Source organism: Erythrolamprus reginae, chromosome 2 (assembly GCF_031021105.1).
Source record: "Erythrolamprus reginae isolate rEryReg1 chromosome 2, rEryReg1.hap1, whole genome shotgun sequence".
In the NCBI taxonomy this organism is placed as follows: Eukaryota; Metazoa; Chordata; class Lepidosauria; order Squamata; family Dipsadidae; genus Erythrolamprus; species Erythrolamprus reginae.
In genome coordinates, this window is record NC_091951.1 from 3,237,877 (window position 1) to 3,255,317 (window position 17,441).

General features: G+C 50.5%; 1 pseudogene; it reads left to right on the forward strand.

The window, feature by feature from the left end:
- Positions 1–450: 450 nt before the first annotated feature.
- On the forward strand, positions 451–11,953 carry LOC139162929 (H-2 class II histocompatibility antigen, E-S beta chain-like; annotated as a pseudogene).
- Positions 11,954–17,441: the final 5,488 nt, after the last annotated feature.

Sequence of the window (17,441 nt, forward strand, 5' to 3'; positions counted from 1 at the left end):
CGGACTGCCAGCGTGGTTTTTTTCCTGGCTTCCCTTGGGGGTGGGGGGACGCTGTGACCCCCGAGTTCCAGCCATCCATGGGGCGGCTCCTCCCCCCTTGTCACCCGGGCCAGCTGCGGGGGGCTCCCTCCTTCCAGGCTGAGCGGGTGGGGGAGCCCAGAAGGACCCTACCAGCTCCGGATCCACTCGGCCCTTCGGAAGTCTCCGCAGCTCCAACCTGGGCGCCCTCTGGGCACTGGGAGAACTCAAAGGGCATCCAGTCCGCCCTTCCAGGCGCCCAGAGAAAGGGAGAGTGGGGGAGGATTATGGAGCCGGCATGAAGGAGCCCCCTAGAATGCAGCCCCCACCCCAAGACTGAGCACGTCCCCCTCCCCCTCCCTCCGCTCCTCTCTCGGCTTCGGACTATCTCCTGTATCGGGCGAAGTCAAGGGAACCTTTACCCGGAAACCGATGACGCTGCAGAAGATAGAATTCCCATTGGTCCTCTTGCTCCTTCTGGACACGCCCAATGCCGAAGTCGGAGGAAAACTCCTCCCCCCCAATCCAGACCCCACTATTCCGCCTCTCGGGTTGGGAGCCTCCGCGTCTCTCTCCTCTCTCGGTCGAGCGCTGGTGGAGCCGCCTCATCCATGGCTTTGATGGGTGTCGCCCTGGTGCAGTTGGTGGGGGCGCTGGCCCGGATCTCCGGAAGCGGAGGGGGGAAGGAGAGCCCCGGTAAGGAGGGGGAGGAGGGGGGTGGGAAGGACCCCAGCAGTGGGGGGGAAGCTTATGGGTCTCCAGAGCCTCCAACAGCCTTGATCTCTGCGTGGTCTCCTCCCCCTTCCTCCCCACATGCCCCCCCAGGAGGAAGGAGAGGGACCCCCGTTCCCCGAGTGTAGCCGATGGGGGGAGTCGCAGCTGGGCCCCTCCCTCGCCCCTCCCCTCCCAGCGTCTGGGTCGGAGGGGGCTGCAGGGAAAGAGGAAGGGAAGGGAAAGCGGGAAACTGAGGCATTTTCAGCCCTGAATCCACAGAAGGGAAAAGACGCATTTGCGCAAAAGGATTTTGGCTTTTTTAGAAACTTTCGTTTTTCTTCTGACTCTTAAAATTGAGGCTTTGGAGGTCAGGCAAGAGGGGAGCGTCGGTCCCTTCTGGGGAGACCCTGAATTTGTGGAGGAGCCCAGGAAACCTCCCAACCCCCATAATCCCCCCCTGCTCTATGGGGACTTGGAAGGGAGGGGGGAGGATCTGGGGGGCTCTGAGTGGCTCCTCCAAAACTGCCCCCCCTTTGTGAGGGGGGCTGGAGACCCTCCCTTTGAGAGGCTCTTAGGAGGGGATGCAGGGGGTCTTTTGGGGGAGGGGAAAAAGGAGGTATCCCCGAGAATCCGTCAAAGGTGAACTAAGGTTTGGGGGGGGAGAAAAGTTGGTGCGACCCATGGAAGTTGGGGGTTGAAGGGCTGGAAGACTCCAGAAGAGTCAGTCTAGATGTCCTCCTTGTACCCCCGCTCCCCACCCCAATGGAAGAGTGAGAGAGGGAGGGGTGGAGATGAGCTTCCCTCCAGACTAGAGCCCCTCCCCCATCCTTCAGGTCGTTTTCGATCCAGCTTCCCCTGCAGAGAGTAGATCTCCTGGACCCGTTGGGCTTCTGCCTGGCTTTTCCCTCCTCCCCTCCCCCTCTTTCCCCCCTCCCCCTTTCTTCCCTCTCCCCTCTGCAGACCCACACACACCACAAGTCTCCCTCCCTCTCTAGGGCTGAGAGGGTTCCCTTTCCCTCCTCCAGGGGGCGTACTCTACCAGTCTCTCCTCTCCTCCCCTCCTTCCGTAGGACCCTCCTGCTCCTGCCCCAGCGGCTGGGAACGATGGGCCCTGGAGTCCCTCCTGACAGCCTCCCTCCTCCTCCTCCTCCCACTTTGCAGCCCATTTCCTACACCAGGCGAAGGCCCAGTGCCGCTTCCTCAACGGGACGCAGCGGGTGAGGTTCCTGGAGAGGTTCTTCTACGACCGGCAGGAGTTTCTCCGCTTCGACAGCGACCGCGGGGAGTTCGAGGCCGTCACGGAGTTGGGGAAGTGGCAAGCGGACACGTGGAACAGAGAGAAGCAGCACCTGCAGTCCATGAAGGCCCAAGTGGATTCCTTCTGCCGGTACAACTACGGGGTGTTCAAGGGGGAGGACCGTGTGATTGGCCGGAGAGGTGAGTCTGGAGGAGGGGGGAAATTTGGGGGGAGGGGATCCCGCCCTCCCTTTCCTTTCCAAGGGGGGTTCAGGCCTCTGAGAGGAATCTCCAAAGAGAATCCACGGAAGCCACTTGTAGTCTCCTTTCTCTGCCTTTTTCTTCTTCATTCCGAGTCATTTCCACTGCAACATCTTTTAAATCAATAAATAAGCAACTAAGTGAAATAAATAAATGTATAAAATTAAATAAGCAAATTAAACCTAGAAATAAATGAATAAAAACTGATTAAATGGAAACTGAAAATGAGGTCTGCGAGGGGAGAGGAGCTGAGGAGGATGTCGGGGCGACGCCGAGGCTGTATTGCGAGCGTTTGGAGCTGCATTGTGAGCGTTTGGAGCTGTGGAATGAACGTTTGGCGAGAGCCAGGGGTCCTGGTCGGAGCCAAGGAGCCAGATGCAGAGTCGGGCAACATCAAGAGGAGATGACTTATCCAGGACTGGGACATTCCCCTACACCACCACCCCTCTCTTTTTTGCCTTTTCGGGGACATAGAACATACTACTAATCCAGAACTTAGAAACTGAGAATCAGATACGACTTTGCTGCTAATCAAATTCCTATACTCCTATACATTCTATATGTACATTTTTATATATTACAGATTAGATTGGACTCATTTTAATTAACTAAGTTATTACTTCATTGTCCATATTTTATATATCTTATATTCCTATGTGTATTTATTACTTTGTTAGTATTTTAAGTTTTAGTATTTTAACTATAAATTGAGCTACTTTTAACTAAATTATTGGGGGGGGGTTAATGATGGACAATTGGGGAGGGTGTAGTAGGTATGGAATGAATGATTGGGATGGATGGGATGGATGTAAGTAACATAGTTGGCCCACCTGGCGCTGGAAGGGCAGGAGGGGGGGAGGCACCTATCTCTGGGGGGACAGAGGGTCAGAACATCCCGGAGTTGCTGGGGAGAGGCAGATATGGCGGGGGCCACAGAGTTAGCCATTCCAAGGGAACGAGGGATCGTTGCGTAATAACGATCCCTTGTTCTGGCTCTGTCAGCTCAGCCTTGGGTACTGGTGGTGAGTGTAATTCTGGCCCTGGGCTCAGGTTGCTGCTGCTTAATGCCAGGTCGGTGGTAAATAAAGCTCTCCTCATCCGGGACTTAATCCTGGATGAGGAGGCCGACCTGGCATGTATTACTGAAACCTGGCTGGGCCCAGAGGGAGGAGTTCCTCTCTCTGAAATTTGCCCAGCTGGGTTTCAGATATGGCATCAACCTCGACCCCAGGGAAGGGGGGGAGGAGTGGCTATTATAGCCAGGGAGAGCCTTTGCCTGCGTAGACTCATTGCTCCAGAGATTGCGGGTTTCGAGTCTCTCTTGATGAAGTTGGACTTAGGGGTTCAGGTGGGCTTGTTTCTCATGTACCTGCCTCCCAGCTGCGTGTCAAAAGCCCTGCCTGTGCTGCTCGAGGAGGTAGCCGGGTTGGCGGTGGAGTTCCCCAGACTTATTGTCTTGGGGGACTTCAACCTGCCGTCACTCGGCGAAGCCTCTGGACTGGCACAGGAGTTCATGGCCACCATGACAGCCATGGACCTGACTCAAGTAATACAGGGTCCAACGCACGAGGGAGGGCACGCACCCGACATGGTATTCCTCTCTGAGCAATTGAGCAATGGTCTGAGACTAAGGGGCTTAGAAGTATTGCCTTTGTCATGGTCAGACCATTTCCTGCTACGGCTTGACTTCCTGGCTCCAATCCTTCCCCGCAGGGAGGCGGAACCAATTAAGATGTTCCGCCCCAGACGCCTGATGGACCCAGAGGGCTTTCAGACGGCGCTTGGGGTTATTCCAGATGCACTCGTCCACAGTTCGGCGGAGTCTCTTGCAGAAGCCTGGAACAAGGCTGCAGCGGAGGCTCTTGATCGGATTGCGCCTTTGCGACCTCTCCACGGCGCTAGACCCCGTAGAGCTCCATGGTTCAACGAGGAGCTCCGGGAGTTGAAACGCCAGAAGAGACGTCTAGAGAAGCGATGGAGGAAGAGTAAGTCTGAATCTGATCGAACACTTGTAAGAGCTTTTATGAAGACTTACAAAGTGGCGCTCAAGGCGGCAAGATGCGCGTATCATGCCGCCTTGATTGCATCAGCGGAATCCCGCCCAGCCGCTCTGTTTAGGGTGACCCGCTCCCTTCTTAATCAGAGGGGAGTTGGGGAGCCCTTACAGAGTAGTGCCGAGGATTTTAACACGTTTTTCGCTGATAAAATCGCTCAGATCTGGGCGGACCTCGACTCCAATTGGAAAACAGAGTCGGCTGACAACGAGTCAGTTGAGGTGACTGGGGCCCGTACTTGTCCATCTGTCTGGGAAGAGTTTGATCTGGTGACACCTGATGAAGTGGACAAGGCCATTGGAGCTGTGAGTTCTGCCACCTGTTTACTGGATCCGTGTCCCTCCTGGCTAGTTTCGGTCAGCAGACAGGTGACACAGAGCTGGGTCCAGGAGATTATCAACGCTTCCTTGGGGAGGGGATCCTTTCCATCATCCTATAAAGAGGCGCTTGTGCGCCCCCTCCTCAAGAAGCCTTCCCTGGACCCAGCCGTACTTAACAACTACCGGCCAGTCTCCAACCTTCCCTTTATGGGGAAGGTTGTCGAGAAAGTGGTGGCACTCCAGCTCCAGCGATCCTTGGAAGAAGCCGATTATCTAGGTCCCCAGCAGTCGGGTTTCAGGCCCGGTTACAGCACGGAAACTGCTTTGGTCACGTTGATGGATGATCTCTGGCGGGCCCGGGACAGGGGTTTATCCTCTGTCCTGGTGCTTCTTGACCTCTCAGCGGCTTTCGATACCATCGACCATGGTATCCTTCTGCACCGGCTGGAGGGGTTGGGAGTGGGTGGCACTGTTCTCCGGTGGTTCTCCTCCTACCTCTCCGGTCAGTCGCAGTCGGTGTTGTGGGGGGTCAGAGGTCGACCCTGAGGTCTCTCCCTTGTGGGGTGCCTCAGGGGTCGGTCCTCTCCCCCCTGCTATTTAATATCTACATGAAACCGCTGGGTGAGATCATCCAAGGGCATGGGGTGAGGTATCATCAGTATGCTGATGATACCCAGCTTTACATCTCCACCCCATATCCAGTCAATGAAGCAGTGGAAGTGATGTGCCGGTGCCTGGAGGCTGTTGGGGCCTGGATGGGTGTCAACAGACTCAAACTCAACCCGGATAAGACGGAGTGGCTGTGGGTTTTGCCTCCCAAGGACAATTCCATCTGTCCTTCCATTACCCTGGGGGGGGGAATTATTGACCCCCTCGGAGAGGGTCCGCAACTTGGGCGTCCTCCTCGATCCACAGCTCACATTAGAGAACCATCTTTCAGCTGTGGCGAGGGGGGCGTTTGCCCAGGTTCGCCTGGTGCACCAGTTGTGGCCCTATCTGGATCGGGACTCGCTACTCACAGTCACTCATGCCCTCATCACCTCGAGGTTCGACTACTGTAATGCTCTCTACATGGGGCTACCTTTGAAAAGTGTTCAGAAACTTCAGATCGTGCAGAATGCAGCTGCGAGAGCAGTCATGGACCTACCTAGGTATGCCCATGTTTTACCAACACTCCGCAGTCTGCATTGGCTGCCGATCAACTTCCGGTCACAATTCAAAGTGTTGGTTATGACCTTTAAAGCCCTTCATGGCACTGGACCAGAATATCTCCGAGACCGCCTGCTGCCGCACGAATCCCAGCGACCAATTAGGTCCCACAGAGTGGGCCTTCTCCGGGTCCCGTCAACTAAACAATGTCGGTTGGCGGGCCCCAGGGGAAGAGCCTTCTCTGTGGCGGCCCCGACCCTCTGGAACCAACTCCCCCCGGAGATTAGAACTGCCCCTACTCTCCTTGCCTTTCGCAAGCTCCTTAAGACCCACCTGTGTCGCCAGGCATGGGGGAACTGAGACATCTCCCCCGGGCATATACAATTTATGAATGGTATGTGTGTATGTATGTGTGTTTAGAAATGGGGTTTTTAAATGTTTTTAGTAGAAATTTAGATTTGTTATAAATTGTATTTTTTGCACTTTGTTGTGAGCCGCCCTGAGTCTGCGGAGAGGGACGGCATACAAATCTAAATAAACAAACAAACAAACAAACAAACTGAAACAAAAAATAATAAAATAACTTAAATTAATTTAATTAAAAATTATAAATGAAATAAAAAATAATAAAGTAAAGTAAAATAGGTAATAAAATAATAATCTAAGTAAAGAATAGAATAAATAATAAACTAAATAATTACAATAAATAAAGTATAAACAAGTCTGCAGAGAGGGGCGGCATACAAATCTAATAAATAAATAAATAATATAATATAATATAATATAATATAATATAATAAATAATTGATAAATAAAAAATAAATGAATAACAATAAATAAATAAGAATATGATAGGGGAACATAAAATGTACTTTGGACTCCTGCTGTTTTAAATCGAGAGGTCTCTTATTTGTCTATTAAATTGAATTTCTGGATGGGCGGAGGGAGAAAGTAGGTATTTAAAAAGAAAGAAAGAAATATCTTTTCCCCCATTCAATTAAAATCTCCAGCAACTCCCATCTGGCCAAATTGGATCCTCAAAATCTTCACACCGCAGTCTTGAAAATAAGGAGGTTTGTGGAATAGGCTACAAAAACAAAAATGTAAATATGCCAAATTTCAGCTATTGAATTTCCACTGATTTAAAATCTGATCCTTCCGTTTTCTTGTTCAAAGACATTTTTTCTCCTCCACAATTTGCATTTCTCATTTTTTAAAGAAAGGCCCTGCCACTGCCTTCTTTTTTTTAGCAAAAACAAACTCAATGACTCCAGACCTATTCCACTACTCGTAGGACCCAATAACAAAGAATACCATGATGACCCATCCAAAGGCAACCTCTTCAACTCTTTTTTTGGCTCTGTTTTTGTTAACAGCAATGGCTCTTCCCCCATCTTCACAAATCGCACCTCAAACCCACTAAAAAACCTAACCCAAATCGTCTTCGCTGTAGATACCGTGTAGAAAAAGCAATCCGTGACTTCAAACTTTCCCTATCTGCGGGCCCAGACGGTCTCTGTGCATACTTCCTAAGGAAACTTTCTTCTGCTCTTGCTGAACCCCTAAGCATTATCCTTGGGGAGGGGGTCCTTTCTGGCTCCTTATAAGGAGGCACTTGTGTGCCCCCTCCTCAAGAAGCCTTCCCTGGACCCAGCCGTACTTAATAACTATCGTCCAGTCTCCAACCTTCCCTTTATGGTCCTTGGGAGAAGCCGATTATCTAGGTCCTCGGCAGTCGGGTTTCAGACCCGGTTACAGCACGGAAACTGCTTTGGTCGCGCTGATGGATGATCTCTGGCGGGCCCGGGACAGGGGTTTATCCTCTGTCCTGGTGCTTCTTGACCTCTCAGCGGCTTTCGATAACATTGACTATGGTATCCTTCTGCGCTGGCTGGAGGGGTTGGGAGTGGGTGGCACTGTTCTCCGGTGGTTCTCCTCCTACCTCTCCGGTCAGTCGCAGTCGGTGTTGTGGGGGGTCAGAGGTCGACCCTGAGGTCTCTCCCTTATGGGGTGCCTCAGGGGTCGGTCCTCTCCCCCCAGCTATTTAATATCTACATGAAACTGCTGGGTGAGATCATCCAAGGGCATGGGGTGAGGTATCATCAGTACGCTGATGATACCCAGCTTTACATCTCCACCCCATGTCCACTCAACGAAGCAGTGGAAGTGATGTGCCGGTGTCTGGAGGCTGTTGGGGTCTGGATGGGTGTCAACAGACTCAAACTCAACCCTGATAGGACAGAGTGGCTGTGGGTTTTGCCTCCCAAGGACAATTCCATCTGTTCGTCCATCACCCTGGGGGGGGAATTATTGACCCCCTCAGAGAGGGTCCGCAACTTGGGTGTCCTCCTCGATCCACAGCTCACATTAGAGAAACATCTTTCAGCTGTGGCGAGGGGGGCGTTTGCCCAGGTTCGCCTGGTGCACCAGTTGCGGTCCTATTTGGACCGGGGGTCGTTGCTCACAGTCACTCATGCCCTCATCACCTCGAGGTTCGACTACTGTAATGCTCTCTACATGGGGCTACCTTTGAAGAATGTTCCGAAACTTCAGATCTTGCAGAACGCAGCTGCGAGAGCAGCCATGGGCTTTTCCAAATATGCCCATGTTACTCCAACACTCCGCAGTCTGCACTGGTTGCCGATCAGTTTCCGGTCACAATTCAAAGTGTTGGTTATTACCTATAAAGCCCTTCATGGCACCAGACCAGGATACCTGTGAGACCGCCTTCTGCCGCACGAATCCCAGTCACCGGTCAGGTCCCACAGAGTTGGCCTTCTCCGGGTCCCGTCGACTAAACAATGTCGTCTGGCGGGACCCAGGGAAGAGCCTTCTCTGTAACGGCTCCGATCCTCTGGAATCAGCTCCCTCCAGAGATCAGAACTGCCCCTACCCTCCTTGCCTTTCGTAAACTCCTCAAAACCCACCTCTGTCGTCAAGTGTGGGAGAACTGAGACATCTCTCCCTGCCTATGTAGTTTTAATGCATGATATGACTGTATGTATGTTTTTTATATTGGGGTTCCTTGTTTTTAGATTTTTTAAATGTACAATTGCTATTTTAGATTTTAAATTATTAGATTTGTCAATACATATTGTTCTTTAGCACTGTTGCCAGCTGTCCCGAGTCTACGGAGAGGGGCGGCATACAAATCTAATCTAATCTAATCTAATTTAATCTAATCAATGAATAAATAAATAAATAAATATCTTCCAAAAATCCTTCAGGACCAGTACGCCCCCCCAAGCTGTGGTCAAAAGCAGTAGTCATTCCCATTTTCAAAAAAGGAGACCCTTCACTAGTGGACAACTACAGACCAATATCTCTCTGTTGCGTCCCTTGTAAAATCATGGAATCAATTATAAATCGATCAATCACCCTCTACTTAGAATCTAATAACCTACTCTCAAACAAACAATTTGGATTCAGAAATAAATTATGCTGCAACCTACAACTACTTCACTGCAAAAACATTTGGACTACCCACCTCGACCAAGGAAAATCCATAGATGCAATTTATATAGACTTTTGCAAAGCCTTCGACTCAGTGGTCCACGACAAACTACTCCTAAAACTCAAATCCTATGGCATCTCAGGACTCCTCCACAACTGGATTTTACCGCATTCCTGTCAAACAGGCAACAAATTGTCAAAATTGGTAGTGCCATCTCCACCCCCGCCCCTGTCATAAGCGGCATTCCCCAGGGAAGCGTACTAGGTCTCTCTTCATTCTCTACATCAACGACCTCTGTGACCATATCGAAAGCAATTGTGTTATTTTTGCCGACGATGTAAAACTTTTCAACACCATTGACAACACACTCACTCTCCAAAAAGACCTGGACTTTGTCTCAGACTGGTCTAACACCTGGCAACTTCAAATATCAACCAACAAATGCTCTACCCTCCACATCGGCAAAAAGAATCCTAACCGCACATACGAACTGAATAAACAATCTCTCACTGCTAACCCACACTCAGTAAAAGACCTTGGAATACTAATATCAAATGACCTAAGTGCTAAAGCCCACTGGATTGCAACAATATTGCCAAAAAAGCTTCTAGAGTTGTTAACCTGATCCTACGCAGCTTCTGCTCAGGCAATCTCACACTACTCACAAGAGCCTACAAAACTTTTGCCAGACCCATCCTAGACTACTGCTCATCTGTCTGGAACCCATACCACATCTCAGACATCAACACCCTTGAAAATGTCCAAAGATATTTCACCAGAAGAGCCCTTCACTCCTCCACTCGAAACAGAATATCCTACGAAAATAGACTAACAATCCTGGGCCTAGAAAGCCTAGGCGCATAAAACACGATTTGAGTATTGCCCACAAGATCATATGCTGCAACGTCCTACCAGTGACTACTTTAGCTTCAACCGCAACAACACAAGAGCACGCAACAGATTCAAACTTAATACAAACCGCTCCAAACTTGACTGTAAAAAATATGATTTCAACAATCGAGTTCTCGAAGCGTGGAACTCATTACCGGACTCAATTGTGTCAACCCCTAACCCCCAACATTTCTCCCTTAGACTCTCCACGATTGACCTCTCCAGGTTCCTAAGAGGCCAGTAAGGGGCGTACATAAGTGCACTGGTGTGCCTTTCGTCCTCTGTCCAATTGTCTTTCCTTTCTTTCACCGATCATATATATTCTCTTCCTTTCATATATCCTCTCCTCTAAGTTCACTTTTACCCTTATATATATTACCACATGTCTATTTTTCTTCCTATGTATTTGTGTATTGGACAAATGAATAAATAAAATAAAATAAAATAATAAAATAATAAAATATAAAATATAAAATGAAATAAAATAATAAAATAAAATAATAAAATAAAATAAAATATTTGTCTGCAACCCGACCAGATCCCAGGTTGGAACGATGGGATCGTTTACAAAACAAGTGAACAAATGTTGGGGTAATGCACCAAAATTAAAAGTGTAGTTTCATTTTCAACCAGATCCCAGGAATCCTCCGACTCATGCTGCATCTGTCCTTTCCATCTTCTGCGTTATTTCTTTCCACGTCCACCACATCTGGCAGAAGGTCCCTTCCACCTCTGGGCGTTTCCAGCATTCATCCCTGTCAGACTTGCCTCTTTCGGGAATTCTTTTATGGAGACTGCAACTGATCCCAGTCACAAAAAAATTAAAGTTTTTAAAATTTATTTTATTTATTTATTTTAATTAGATTTGTATGCCCTCTTTCAGGATCCCTTTTGATTTCTTGCTTCAATTTATTTTGGAAGATGACTCAAAACACAGAATATATTTTCAGGCGTGAAAAGGGATCTTGGCCTGAACCAACCAACTGGGTCTTCTGTTCTGGGCCCTCCTGTGTCTCTCATGTGCCTCCTTCTCCTCCCTCCCTCCAGCCAAGCCCACCGTCACCATCTCCCCCACCAAGATGGACCCAACTTCCCCCAACACCATCCTCCTCTGCACAATGACGGGCTTTTACCCCGTAGAGATCGAGGTCCAGTGGCTGAAGAATGGCCAGCCAGAGAAGGAGGGCGTGGCCTTCGGGGAGGAGCTCCAGAACGGAGACTGGACCTACCAGCTCCAAGTGATGCTGGAGACCCTGCCCCAGCGGGGGGACGTCTACACTTGCAAGGTGGAGCACGCCAGCCTGGAGGCCCCCATCACTGTCCAGTGGGGAAAGTCCCTCCACTCCCACCCCTCCTGGAACCTGTCATGCCCTGAGAAGGGGGAGAGACCCTCTCTGTGGTGGTGGGAGCCAGAATGGACCCTCCTGGGGGGAGGTGGGCCCGATCCTCCTGCTCAGGTGAGGCTCCTTCTCCTTCCCCAGAGCCCCGTTCCTCCCGCTCTGCCAGGGCCAAAATCTGGACGGGGATTATGGGGGCTGTGATAGGAGTGGCCTTCCTGGCTGTGGGGCTCTTCTCCTACCTGAAGGCCAAGAAAGGTGAGTCTGGGGGGCTGGAGGAAGGGTTGTGGGGAGGGGACCATCTAGGGAGGCCTCTCATCAACCTTAGCGGGTGGCCAAGAAGGTCCCCTTGAGAAATATTTTGGGGAACCTCTGTTCTTGGAGGGGCTATTATGGGGAGAACGTGCAACCTATTATCGGTTATCGGAGGGGAGGGGGTCCCTCTGAGTCCTCCAGCCCATGAAGGGTCCTGATTGGCTCTTTTTCTCCTTCCAGCAATTCCCATCCAACCACCTGCAGGTGAGTTTCTCCTCTTCCTCCCTCTTCTCAGCCCCTCCTATAAATTATCAATATTTTTGTTTAATTTCTCAATTGTTCCTTTCTTTAAAGAAAACCTGCCTGAACAATATCTCCTTGTTGTGGATACAGCAAAATTTTGGGAGTTTATGCAGCTTTTCCTTACAGAGACCTGAAAAAGTATTGCAATCAAAAACAAAAACACAGACAAATGCTTAAAATCTTTCCCATAATTTTTCCATGCTTTGGGAAAATGCAAAAGGGAAGGGAAGGAGGGGGGCCATTCCTTCCCTTTCCTCCCTCGGGGAAGGAGCCCCCCAGCATTTTGGAAGCCAGCCACCCCTTCTGTTAGGCTCACTGGGGGGGGGAGGTTCCTGGGGGTATTCAGGCATGGGGACAAATTCCCCCCCTGTGGCTGTTTAAAAAGGGGCGAGTCCCACACTACTCTGCACTGTGGGATTGGAGGCCACTTCAGCCAATGGCAGGAGATCTGCCCAGGTGAACTGCTGATAATTAACATAGCATCTTCTCAGGTATTGTTCTATCATTGAGTTTGCTCCTTCTACAGCTCTGTCCGTCCTCAGATGGAAGGTGGAGCTAAGCCCTTGAGATGCCCCTTCTTGACTGAATGGACCCCCTCCAAAACTTCCCCATGAACTGCACCCCCCACCTCCCCAGTCCCAGATGATCCTTCTTGGCACCCCATGGAGACCCTTGGCAGGCTGTTCCTCCTGACCCCCCCTTCTTGTGACAATTCACACAATTTCTGGTCATGTGACCCCAGGCTCCCCCCTTTGCTGCCACCCCCATCTTAGCCCCATCTTCCTTGTTCACATGAAGAATCCCAGCCTTTTGCTCCCTGAAATGGGCGGATTCTCTCTCTGTCTTTCTCTGCCTGTGGGGGCTGAAAGGGAAGAAAAATATGTTATTTACAGTAAAAGTTTCTCCTTATATTCTGATTTTCTTCCCCTTCTCTTTTTCTGCAGCACTCGTGAATTAATCCTGCTGTCAACCTTCGCTATAATTCTGCATCATTTCTACGCTTGGTTGCCAATAGTTACGGGGAGGGGTCTTGGGTAATGGGGGGGGAGGATGCAGGAGGCCCTGTGAAGTGGAATAAGTTTCCTCTTCCTTGAAACCAGGTGACCTGAAGGAGACCGTTAGAAGTGACATTCCATAAATGTGACATGGATTGAAGATGCCTCCACCTGATGGTTATGGACACTAGGGATTGGCCAATCTCCAGAGGGGGGTGTGTCAAAAGGGGGTTTGATCTACACAGGTATCGCACCTTTTTCTCCAGTCTTTGCTTTAACCTTGACTGCTTTCAGTTCTGGTTTATGATAAATTCACTTTTGAACCTTGAAAAGGATTCTGAGTTTTATTTTTCTTAAACTCTGACTGTAGCAGCTGACACCGGCTCTCTGATGCAACAGGATTTATTTTTATTTCTTTGGTCGCTGATGACTCTCTGTCCTGTTTGCAAACTCTGAAAAATGGAGGCAGAAGGTGGCAAGTTGGGGGGAGGAGGAGAATGGGAGCATGGACCTTCTCTTGCTGAGGACAGACCCCTCCCCACTTTCTTTCCTGTGAGGGAGGGGTGGAGACCATGTAGACTGTCCCCAGGGATGCTGGGCCGACCTGTCAATCAAGCCCCCTCGTGTCTTCTGGCTTTGAACCCACAGCAGCTTCATCTCCATCCTTCTTCCTACAAATCCCTTCCCTTCGCTTTGCTGTGAAAGAATAAACTTCAGATGTAGGAAAACCCTGGAATCCTTCGTTTCTTCCTCCTCTTCCCTGCCCCCACAGGAGGCCCCTCCCTCCGCTGCCTCTGGATCAACCATCCCGGCTACTTTGGGTCCAAAGCCAGAACTGATGTGGGAGGAGGAGGTGCAGATGCAGGGAGGAGGAGGGGCTGGACCCCCTTGCTCTGCTTCCCCTCAAGGCCCCTTTGAGGACCAGAAGGCCAGCAGGGACGGTCCTCTCTCAGCAATTATGGGGAGCCATTGGGGGCACCCGAGACTCCCCCTATGTTCACCCAGCCATTTGAGCCATTTCTCTTCCTCCCAACTGGAGGGCCCTGCCCCATTTTTTCAACCAATGCCCCCCCTTTTAGGGACTCTTTCGAATGGTATATAGTTTCCTGCCTGATGGTATAAATAGAGAAGGCTCGAGCAGGGGGTTGGACTAGATGACCTTTAAGAAATCCATCTGAAGCCATTCCTGGTGCAGGAGATGTTTGACAGCTCTGCAGGGGGAGGGGGAAGGGGGGGCTCCATTGTGCAGTCTTGAGTGGAAGACCCCTTCCTTCTCTCTAGCACCCTTAGATACCCCTGGACAGCCCCCCAACTGAGCCTGGCCCCCTCCAGAGCTGATCCAGACTGGTTCTGCAGGACTCCAGTGGCCCCGATCCTTGAGGCATAATTTCCCCCTCCCCTCCCTCATTTGGGGTCTTGGGGCCCCCACAGGAAGAATCGGTCAGTGTGTGATTGTGGGAATTGTTGGAAACTCTGAGAAGATCTGGGCTCCAGTTGGCAATACCTCCTCTTGCAAGAACCTGCAGAAGGGACAACAACAAATGCACCAATAGGGGGGGGAGGGGGCATCAGAGTGGACTTCCCTAAGAGAAAAAATAAAGGCCTGTGTTGATGGTAGATGATCCATTGTTCAGGGGAACGGAAAGAGCCGTTTCCAAAATGGACAATCAAACTAAGGTGGTTGGTTGTTTACCAGGAGCAACCACCAAAGACGGGACTCAGGAGCTTAGAGAAATATTGAGGCCCACAGATTATTCTTCCTTCTCCCTCTTTCCTGTGGGGTGGGAGGATAAAGTCCCTGGAAACGATGCCAAGAGACTCGGAGCAGGGGCCCCAGTGGGAGCCACAGAGATGGGGGCACAGGGGGTTTTCTCTTCCACTCTCCCAATAAAGGGAACCATCCAAGGAGGGAAGGCAGCACCTTGGAAGTCGAGCCTGATGGTTCTCTCGAGGGAAATTGGGAGCCACCTTTTTCACTGCCATTGAAACTTCAGTCACTAAATGAACTGTTGTAAGTCAAGGACTCCTTCCAGTGGGTCACGGGACGAAGGGGCTGCCCCACCTGGAGACACAGCCATGGGGCGGAGGAGGGGAGTCCCTGAGCTGCCCTGATGAAGAATCCAGGCTTGTTGCCTGCTGGATCCTGGCCAGTTCCTCAGTTCCGCTTCGGAGGAGCCCAAGGCTTCAGGCTGGGGAAGCGAAGCCCAAGCGCCTCTGCAGCTGTTGTGGGTTGCAGAAAGAAGAGCTGCTGCTCTCTCTCTCTCTGTGTGTGTGTGGTGTGGGTGTCAGGAAAAACTTAAGAGAAAATCAAAATCTCACAGGGGGAAAAATGAAAAGAGCCCAGAAGTTCTGCTTTGATCAGGAGAGCGATGGGTGTCCCACCAGAGTCTCTCTGGATCTGGGACCCATTTTGTGTGACTGATTGTGTGTGCAGACACACAATTGTGGGGCAGGTTTGGACTCTGCCTCCTCCTTCAGCTGCAGGTGGGGACCCAGTTCTGTCCCGCTGAGGAAGGTGCTGGGCCATGGGGGAATTTGACCCCTCCAGCCCCCCTCCCCCACCCCAGGAAAAGACTGAGGCCAGTGCAGGATATAGGCCCTGTGGGATGTCTGCCTGCTACAGCTGGGGGAGAGAAGTAAGGAAGAGCAAGCGGGGGCAGGAAGAGGGAAAAGGGAGGGGAGGGAGGCAGTTGAGGGAGGGAGGGAGGAGAGAGCGGGAACCAAGAAAGGGAGGGGGAGGGGAGGGAAAAAGTGACATGAAAGGGAGAGCAAGGAGGGACGGATGGAGAAAGTGAGGGAGAGGGAGTGAGGAGGGAGAGGGGGCAAGGGAAATCAAGGGGGGAGCAAAAGCCTTATAGAATTTAGCCTTTTTGTCCACCCATCGAGACATCCTTCAGAGGATCCAGGAGAGGCTCATATGCCTGGTCGATGGTGTTATCAAAGGTCTCCTGGCTGGATTTAAGCAGTTGCAAGCAGAGCTGCTTTCTGCAATTGACGGAGGGGGGGAGGTTGTCAATGCCTAACCCTAATGCTGAAGAGCAGGAGAGGGGAGTCTGTGGGGCTGGATAGGAAGCGGGTCGTCTGGGGAGGCCGCTCATCCGGGTGGCCTAGAAGGTCGGGTTGGCCCAAGTCTGACCCCTGGGAGATCCATCCTGCCTAGAGAGGTTGAGCTCAGTGTGGAGAAATGTACTGGGGGGGGTCTTTTCTGACATCTGGAAATATAACACAACAGAATCCAGAATAACAGAGTGGGAAGGGATCTTGGAGGTCATCTAGTCCAACCCCCTGCGCAAGCAGGAGACCTCATGTCCTTCTGGTCCAAGGGCTGCCCAGTTTCTTCCTCAACACTTCTAGTGATGGAGCTGCCTCTCTTAATATCTGCCATGGGAAATATTCCCTTTAAGGTTTGTGTGTGTGTGTGATCTGGACCATCCCTTCTTCGTATGACGGAGGGATCCAGCGTGTCTAGATAGGCAGAAAGCAGTGTGGAGAAATCTGTTTGCAGAGCTTTGACATGTCAGGAAAGTTAATGGAATCTATCGATGGGGAGGGGGCTCCTCTGACTTCCCCCAGCCCACGAAGGGTCTTTTTTTCTCCTTCCAGCAACTCCCATCCAGCCTCCTGCAGGTGAGTTTCTCCTCTTCTTCCTTCACCTGCCCCACCTCCCCCCAGTTTTTAAAAATCTTTTTTTCTTCCATTTTTCAGGGGGGGGAATGTTTTTAAACAAATCGAACGCCCTCAAACTCTCCCTGCACAGACAAGACAGAGAGAGAGAGAGAGAAAGAGAGAGTCTAGTCTGCCCTTATACCCTTTTCTGTATTTTATCTTAGGATGGATATATGTTTATCCCAGGCATGTTTAAATTCAGTTACTGTGGATTTACCAACCACGTCTGCTGGAAGTTTGTTCCAAGGATCTACGATTCTTTCAGTAAAATAATATTTTCTCACGTTGCTTTTGATCTTTCCCCCAACTAACTTCAGATTGTGTCCCCTTGTTCTTGTGTTCACTTTCCTATTAAAAACACTTCCCTCCTGAACCTTATTTAACCCTTAACCTATTTAAATGTTTCGATCACATCCCCCCTTTTCCTTCTGTCCTCCAGACTATACAGATTGAGTTCATCAAGTCTTTCCTGATACGTTTTATGCTTAAGACCTTTCACCATTCTTGTAGCCCGTCTTTGGACCCGTTCCATTTTGTCAATATCTTTTTGTAGGTGAGGTCTCCAGAACTGAACACAGTATTCCACATGTGGTCTCACCAGCGCTCTATATAAGGGGATCACAATCTCTCTCTTCCTGCTTGTTATACCTCTAGCTATGCAGCCAAGCATCCTACTTGCTTTTCCTACCGCCCGACCACACTGCTCATCCATTTGGAGATTGTCAGAAATCCCTACCCCTAAATCCTTCCCTTCTGAAGTTTTGGCTAACACAGAACTGCCAATACAA